Source organism: Numida meleagris, chromosome 2, assembly GCF_002078875.1.
Source record: "Numida meleagris isolate 19003 breed g44 Domestic line chromosome 2, NumMel1.0, whole genome shotgun sequence".
NCBI lineage: Eukaryota > Metazoa > Chordata > Aves > Galliformes > Numididae > Numida > Numida meleagris.
The window spans coordinates 70,556,513-70,565,825 of NC_034410.1; positions in this window are offsets into that span (position 1 = coordinate 70,556,513).

Below are 9,313 nucleotides of genomic sequence, written 5' to 3' on the forward strand. Positions count from 1 at the left end.
TTTCCCTTTCCCTTTCCCTTTCCCTTTCCTTTCCCTTTCCTTTTCCTTTTCCTTTTTTAGCTGTTTAAGCATACTTCAAAATGGAGGAAACTTAAAATGAGTAAGAAATTAGTTCATAGCATTTTTTTGGGTTGGAAGAGACCTTGAAGACTACCTAATTTCAACCCCACTGCTGTAAGCAGGGACACCTTCTGTTAGACCAGGCTGCCCAGGGCTCCATCCAAGCCAGCCTTGAACACCTTCAAAGATGAGGCATCCACAGCTTCTCAGAACAACCTGTACCATTGCCTTGCCACCCTCATAGTGATATATTTCTTCCTTACATTTAATCTGAGCCTTTTAAATTTAAAGCTGTTACCTCTTGTCCTGTCACTATATTCCCTAATAATAGTCTCTTCCAGTCTTTCCCTTTAAATACTGTAAGGCTCCTATAAGATCTCCCTGGAGCCTTTGCTTCTCCACCTTTCTTCACAGGAGAGGTACTCCAGCCCTCTGATCATTTTCATGACGTCCTCTAGGCTCACACCAACAGGTCCATGTCCTCCTTACACAGGGGGCTCCAGAGCTAAGTGTAGTACTGTAAGTGGGTTCTCACAAGAACAGAGTAGAAGAGGACAATCACTTCCCTCAACCTACTGGCCAAACTTTTTTTGATGCAGCCCAAGATGTGATTGGCTTTCAGGGCTGCATGCATACACTGCTGGTTTGTGTTGAGCTTTTCATCCATCAACACTCTAAAGTCTTTCTCTTCAGGGCTGCTCTCCATTACCTCATCATCTAGCCTGTATTCATGTTTGGGATTGCCCTCATTGAGGTGCAGGGCCTTGTACTTGTCCTTGTGCAATTTTGTAGGTTGGCATAGGCCCGCTTCTCAAAGCTGCTAAGTTTCCTCTGCCATCCCTTCCCTGCAGTGTGTCCACTGCATCATGCAGCTTAGCGTCATCTGCAAACTTGCTGAGTGTGCATTAATTCCCACAGTCCATGTTACCAACAAAGATGTTAAATAGTACCGGTCCCAATAACAATCCCTGAAGAGTACCATTTGTCACTGGCCTCCATCAGTACATCACACCACTGACTACAAGTCTATTAGTGCAATTATCCAGCCAATTCCTTATCCACCTAGTGGTGTATCTGTCATATCTATGTGTACCCAATTTAGGGACAAGGATGTGATGCAGGACAATGAAAAATGCTTTGCACAAATCAAGGTAAATGACGTCAGTTGCTCTTCCATTATCCACCAATACTGTAACTCTGTCATAGAAGGCCATCATTTTTGTCAGGCACAATTTGCCCTTAGTGAAGCCATTAATCACCTCTCTATTTTCTGTGTGTATTACCATAATTTCCATGATCTTACTGGGCACATAGGTGAGACTGACTGACCTGTAGTTCCCTGGATTTTCCTTTTTTTCCCTTATTAAAAATGGGGTTTATATTTCCCCTTTTCAGTCAGTGGGAACTTAACTGGACTGCCATGACTTCTCAAATATGATGGACAGTGACTGAGCAATGTTATCTGTCAGTTCTTTCAGAATCCTTGGATGCATCTTATCAGACTCCATGGACTTGGGCACCTTTGGGTTCCTTAGATGGCCTTGAACTGAGTTTCTTCTACACTGGGTGGTTCTTCATTTTTGCATGACTTGCCTGTGCCTTCTCTGACTTGGGTAGTGTGGCTGAAACACAGTGAAGACTGATGAGGCGAAAAAGTCATTGAGTACATTTCTAAACCTTAGCTATAACTTTTCCTTCATGCCTTGTATTTAAACTGTATGAACTTTAATTATAGAGAAGACTTCTTAAAATACTCTTCCTTTATTTTTTGTTGTTGTTGTATTTGTTTTTGTTATATAACACGATGCAGGTTTCCTTTGGGAATAAACCTGCTCATTTAACTGAATAACTGGAAAATGTGGCTATTTTTGCTTAAAAGGAACAAGATTAGCTTTTCACTAAACAGCTCTAATTTGAATATGATTATATATTTCTATATAGTCTTTGAGATGAGCTGAGGAAGAGGACACCATTTGGAGATATAAATTCTATGGGAAATAAGTGCATTATGAGTATTTTTTCTTGAATTTTTTGTCAAGTTTTTGTAGTGGATGATGTAGTTGATGTGATAATTATTAATATACTAATTTAATATTGCACTTCAGTGCCGGAATGTAGCAGAATTCCGGTCCTTGGGGCAGTAAAATCTTAATTACATAGCTGGATATGTTACTCAGGAAATTTTAAACATACCTTTATTTTTCCCTTAGGTCACTCTAAGAAAAGTAAGTAGTTATAGATAAATTTAATATAAACTGTTATAGATAAATTTAGGATGGGTAAACTTTTAAATATTTATTAAAAGCAGTTTATTTAAACTACTCTAATTTTAGGGCATCTACTGCTGCTTAGCTATTTCTTAAGTCTATATTTAGAACAGGAGTTAAAAGAATAAAGTTATGATAGGTCACAGCACAGCAGCCCACAGAACAAAATACAAACAACCCTGAGTCCTTCGTTTGTTCTTTTGTCTGTGGAAGTGAAGGTATATTTTTCTTGAATGGTTTTATGTGAAAACAGAGGCACAGAATGTACAGTAAAACCCTAGCAGAGAACAAAGTAAGCATTAGTTATTTTGATTCTTCATATGACAGCATCTAATTTATTTATTACTTTGTCTTTTGCATGCTCTCACTAATTATAAAAGTGCCTATAAAATCCTTCAAGTCAGGAATCAGGATCTAAACAAAATTTAATTTCAATAAAGCTGTGTAATTGATCTATCCAGCTGACAATTTCTTGAAGATACTGAAAATAATGGCAAATTATTTCAAAAACAAGTGATTCTCTACTCTGTAATCATTTTATATTCATATATTTACATTACATTTATTTCAAATAGATCTGACCAACTTCAGAATCTCTTCATACTGATACGCAGAAAGCATGCAGTTTTCCTCCAGGTGCCAACTAAAAGAAAGAGAAAATGGATTTGACGGGGTGTTACACATGAATTTTAGTGGAATATTCAGTGTTGCACTTGCTTTTTCTTAAGTCTCTACTTCGTAACACTGGTTAGAACTGAAAACACAATGGCTTAAGTTTTCTTCATAGAGATTTTTAATAGTCTGGTCATCCTGGCAACACTTCTTAGCCACCTTTGTTTTAACCATTTCCCAATAGCTGACATTCAAGAGAGCCCAGGCATCATGACTTCCTGCCTCCACACAAAATTTGCTTTTATCAGATTCTTCACTCTTTTTACCCAGAGGTAGCCAGAAAAAGGCAGATAAGTGAAGTTATGATGCTATTTTCCCTGTCTCACAGACAGGACATCAAATGTAAACCAAACTATGTGAACTATTCCTGCCTCTTCTTCCAGTAAAAACAGGAACACTTCAGTACAAATCAAATGATGATTCAAAATATAGAGGTTGTGAGAGTACTGCTCCTGCATTAATGGGTGTACTGACTGGTACCTTTAAGTCTTAAGTAACTAAAGATATCTTAGACTATTTGGCTGGTGTCTGATTTGTGATAAAACATCCAGTATCCGAAGTTCAGTGACTTGCTAGTTAGCTATTTAAATCTTGTGACAAATAATTCTTTATGTTGATATGTTCATTGATATTACCTTTCATATACTTACTGTTTTCTCTGTTTTATTTGGTGAGATTTATAAAATAGACCTAGTTTAATTACAGCTTTGATTCTCTTGAACCAGCAATAATTTAGTTGCCAATCTAGACTTTAGAGAAATGCTATTCTTTATTAAGTTGTAATCTGGATTGTTAGAATTTATGAGGTAGCATAATAAAAATTCTAGAAGTAACATGGCACAGGTCTATTTTGACTAGTTTACTACTGTGCATTTATAAGGCATTATATTATGGCAACTAGAGAGTTTTCAGGGCCATGGGTACGGGAGTCACACTTGCTTGAAATAAAAATATGCCTATGGAGAAATACCCTTTCTAAAACAATGTAAATCTAGTTAGGACATTTTTATTGTACAGAAACTATGAACACTAATAAGTCAGGATTTATGTGTTTGTTGTAACTGACTATTAAAATAAGCATAAGGCATTGTTTAATGTAAGGAACAAAAAATTATTCTCTGTCCTAAGAGAATTTCTACTAATGTAATTTCCTATGAACTGAATAGATAGAGGCTATCTTATAAAAAAGAAAAAAAAAAAAAGTCATGTGGAGCCACTCTATTCTGGGGTATAAAATTTCACATAATATTACTCTTTATATTCCTGTGGAAAATGTGTGAACATAATTAGAAGATTGGGAAAAAAAATCCAAACCTGGTATAACTAGGGTGAGTACAAACAGACAAGAGAAGAAAGAGGAATTTTTAGAACATAGCTCATTTTACTAAAAAAAGAAACAAGAAACATCATGCCTTGATATTCATTGTCTCAATAGCTGTTAACTCCACTTTAGCTAAGCATTCCTTCAACAGTTTTGGAAATTGGATAGATAAAACCAAGCAAAACATTTCATCAGTAATTATAGATTATTAACTTTTCCCTCTGCTTCCATAATGGTACAACAGACAGCAAAGACCAAGCTAAACACCATCTATTGGTAAGTGATAATTACTTCCAGTTTTCACTCAGTTTTATTTGAAAAGTCTGGTGCTTGGTTTCACAGACACTGCCTGCCAGTTACTGACTTGATGGTAAGTTTTGAAACATGGGGCTGTAAAATGATCTGTGAAACCCCATTTGAGGAGATAGGAGTAAAGTGATCTTTTATGTTTCTATCTGACAATGTCAGCTATTAGCTACCATGTTTTTCCCTATCTGTTTTTCTATACTCACAAGTTTTCCCATGTTTTGCCTTCTTGTTCGTTCCCATTCTGCTGGGGAGTGGTGGGAGGAGCAAGTATCTGCGTATGGTTGGCTGTTGGCCATGGTCATCTGCATATTTTTTTGGATACACTAAACATAATTTTCTGTCAGAGAGTACGGAAGACAAATATGCTTAAAACAACAACAACAACATATTTCCCTACCAAAAAATAATGGAGACAGATCTTGAGTACTGAAGCAGAATGCTGAAATTGGTTTCCTAATTAGAGTACGAAGATTCATTTGAGTCATCCACTATCTACTGTCAATGGGAAGGACAAAACACTCCAAACTCCCCACCCACCCCGCAAAAAAAAAAAAAAAAATTAGGTTAGAAAGTCTTTGTACTAAAAGGGATTCTGACAGGAAAATACAAGAACCAGAACCAGTCCCTATCTTGTTACTTCTCATTTCTCCATGGATGGATGGCAAGCACTGAAAAGAATGGAGCACGCAACAGCAATGGCAGTGGTGGTATCCTTTGGCATATCCATTTGCAGTTAGAGCAGTGAGGAAATGGAAGATCTGAGAAGAGAAGATTTAGGTGAATGGAGAATTTCTGTCAGAACATGAAGGCAATTATTCATTTTAGACACTTTAGAGAGTTAGGAAATGATGAAGAATAGGTCATCTGGTTTGCTGCCTAGGACTTCGATCTGTGACTTAATAGAGTCTGAACCTGTCCAATGCCTTTTTCTCCACCCCTAAGCTATAAGGTGAATAGACTAATGCCTTTCAGACTTTGATATACATCAGTCTAGCAGATTCTCAGAATATGCCCTTACAAAAAGAATTGCCTATTTGTGGATTTAGATGTTCTGAAGAACTGACACAGTCTTTCAGACCTTCATGTAAAAGCAGCTATCATTCATAGTTACGTATCATAGTTGTCAATGCATTGAGTCATTCCTTTGCAGTCCCAGAGAACACTGACAGATAAAGATTTCTTCTCTATGGGCACCAAGCAGGCTAGATGTGAGTTAGCTCCAATTTACAGGCTGTGGATATTTCCACTAGCGTAATTTTGAAATTAATTCAAAATTTTGCAGGTCTTCACAAATGAGACTTGACACAGCATTCATTATCTCAGATGTTGACTTACCTGTGTTAGCTTGCCTATACAGACAAGTGCTTAAAATGCTAAGTTAAAAGTTTCTGTGAAACATCTCAGAAGTTTTCTAGGGTTTGTTAAGAACACCGTCATTGTAGGTTGAAAAAATCACAGTGAGGAGAAATAAAAATAGCAAACCTTTGACTGAAGACTGAATAAATTAAACCTTGTACCAATGACTTTTAAAGGAATATCCAAAATCTCTACAAATACTAAGACTGGGAGAAAGTGTGATAGAGCTCAGTTCTGGTAAAGTGCTTGAGATTTTGGTAGTAAGGATTCAAAAAACTCATCACTGATTTAACATCATTTGTTTTAGGTCCATGTTTACCACTCATGCTTGGAAGGTTTGCATATTCATCTAGTGAGGCACTGCAGTATAAAAGGCTAAGATTATTTCTACCAGAATAAACTTTCACTTTTATGCTAGAAATCTCAGGTCCACACGTACAACGTCTGCAAGAAAGGGATTCGGAGATCTTGTTGAAAACTGTAGCTTGTGAAAGCAGCAGTTAAATGAAATGAATTATTGCAAGTGGTCTGGATTTATTTCATAACATTTTCATTTGAAAATCTTAATTTTCAGTTGGAATCAAATCAATATTTCTGAATTTTTGAGTTACAAGAGCATCTCTTTGTTGGAATCATGCCCAATGTCTGTGTCCACAGTGAAGACTTTGGGGGTATTAACAATGAATTACCAGCAGCTGGGCTCAGCTATAAAAAAGACTGGAGTAAGTTCAAAATAAGTATCTTCAGTGTGCAGTGTAAACACTCACCATGCCAAAATCAGGGAAGATAAAGTTGAAACAGTAAAATAAAATAAAACAGGATTAGTGGCAGATGCTAAAATTGCCCAAGAATAAGATCTGTTATAGATTTCTGTAATGCAATTCACTGTAGCAAATCCTACTTTTAAGCTACCAAAATTAAACAAATTACTTATTATTATGCAACAGGCAAATACCTACAAAGAAGGTTGTTTTTATTGTGAAAAGAATTTTTCCTGCGATCCTCTTAATCAAAGCTCTTTTGGATTGGATGGAAGAAAGAAATAATAATACAACTAGTAACAATTGATAACAAATCCACTTATGCTTCTCTAGGATATATTCATTCTGTCAAAGAAGATTGATTTCTTGGCTTTAGGAAATAAATTAGGGGGAAAAAAATCACATATTCTTATTAAGATTATTCATTTGAGCATTATAATTAAAGCTAGGTGAGTAAACTCAACTTCTCATTGATGAGACAGCATATAGCAAGGGCAATCATAATAGGCTGTGTCTTTCTCTTAAATGTACTGTTCCCTTAACTAAAATAGCACATTGAAGGTGAAAAGAGAAGACAAAGTCAAGTCTATTTTTAATTTTGTTGTAAAAAATAGTCATTGGTTTCAGGACATACAGAAATAGGAGGTTATAAACCAAATATTATTCATCTGATGACAAAAAAAAAGCAGTTTACGTGAGCGAATATATACCTATATATGTATTTTCTGATTTTGTACATCAATTAAGTATTTTTTCCGTGCCATAGGCAGCAATCATAAATTTAATACTAATTTTAAAATTCTACATAACTGAAAAGAAGGAAAATAAAAATAGCTTTGTGGAAGAGGGTGAGGTTTTTTTTTAATTATTATTCTAAACTGTAATCTTTAATAATCAAGTAATTGTTCTTGTAAAGACAGGAGTAGAAGATACAAGAAGAGTGTGCATTGTATTTACACAAGGTTTGTGAGATACAGATAGTTCTGTGTTTATAGTCTGTATCTATTTCAAAACTCTTCAGGGTACAGATGAAAATTTCCTATGGAGTGCACAAAGCTCATAAAGTGGTATAGCACAGGCAAAAATAGTGACTTAAATATAATTATTTTCAAACAAATTGTATTTATTTGTCTTTTGGCCTTAGAAGTTTTAGGGCACATTTGAGTTACATTTCTCCTTCCTTTCGTCAAAGCTGTGAGAGCTAGGAACTTCTAAAATGAAGCACAGACTTTCATCTAATTACACAGCCGGGGGAACTGGAACTTCATACAGTTCATACAGTTCATACAGTGTGGGAATTGTAGTAAAATTAAGAGCTGGCTGTTTAAATGTGTGGTCCATAAGCATGCAAGTAGTAAAGGTGGATTGCTAGCAGCTCTGCAGGGTCAGACCTATGAATAAATTATCTAAAGACGTCATATATAGTTTACTCCATGTATTTCCATCTCATCTGAATATAAACTCTAAATGCTCTGTTTTGCTTAGCTTTCTCGTATTTGCATTTCCTGGCATTTTTCGTCTTACTCTTCTGCTGAAAGTTTACAGTATGTTTTTTCTTACTCCTAAAATCGGGATTTCTCCATATAGACGGTTCTTTTGCATTTAGCTGGTTAGAAAGGTCACTGCTTGGGGAATGTCATTGCATGAAATTGCTGGTAAGGCTCCATGCAGCACTGATTGCTGTCTGAGCCTGTATTTAACTGACTATACAGGGAATCAGCGAGAGCTGCTCTGAGTGCACATACATGCTCAATAATATTTCTGCAGTCCTCTCTCTGCCTCTACATTTTCTTAAACTGCAGACAGCTGGACTTCTTTTTGTGTGAGTGCTATTGACTGCATGTGATGATCAAGCATCAGCTATGTTTAAAGGCCTGATAGAATTGCAGATTTCATCCCATATTTACAAAAGCTTCCGCTAATGTGCCATAAGGATTGAGAAACAGCATAGCATAGAGAGAATTCTTTGTATGGAAATGTACTCCCATATGATACCTGATCAGACTACTCATCTGATTAGTGAATTATCAATGAATGTACTTTTTTTTTGTCCATAGAGTCAGAGGCACCAAAAGCACACCCTTTTACAAGGCTTATCACTGTATCTTCCTAAAAGATGCAGGTGTAACATTGTTGTAAATGATTCTTTTGTCTTTCTGAACGAATATATTTTATATTCATAAAATAACATTAATGTCTTTGGAAATCACTAGCTACTTTCTCTTACTACATGTGCCCTAGAACCTTTATATTCTAATCATCCCTAGTGATAGCCATAGGACAAGATCACATAAATTATAGTTAACCTCTTTAATTGCCATTAAAAAAAATGTAGAAATAAATTTAGTGCTGTAACTGAAAGATGTATTGCTGGTTACAAAAATATACTAAAGTGATTAAGTATAAACTTAATTAGAAAAAAATAAGCTAGAAAAGGAAACCTCTATTTCAGCTAGCTTTATATGAATTAAGCTCTACAACAAATTCATTTAAATAGAGCTACTTTGAGAAAGAATATTCTATTACTAATTATTACATGCAAAATTGCACTGAGAGTAAAAGAAAGT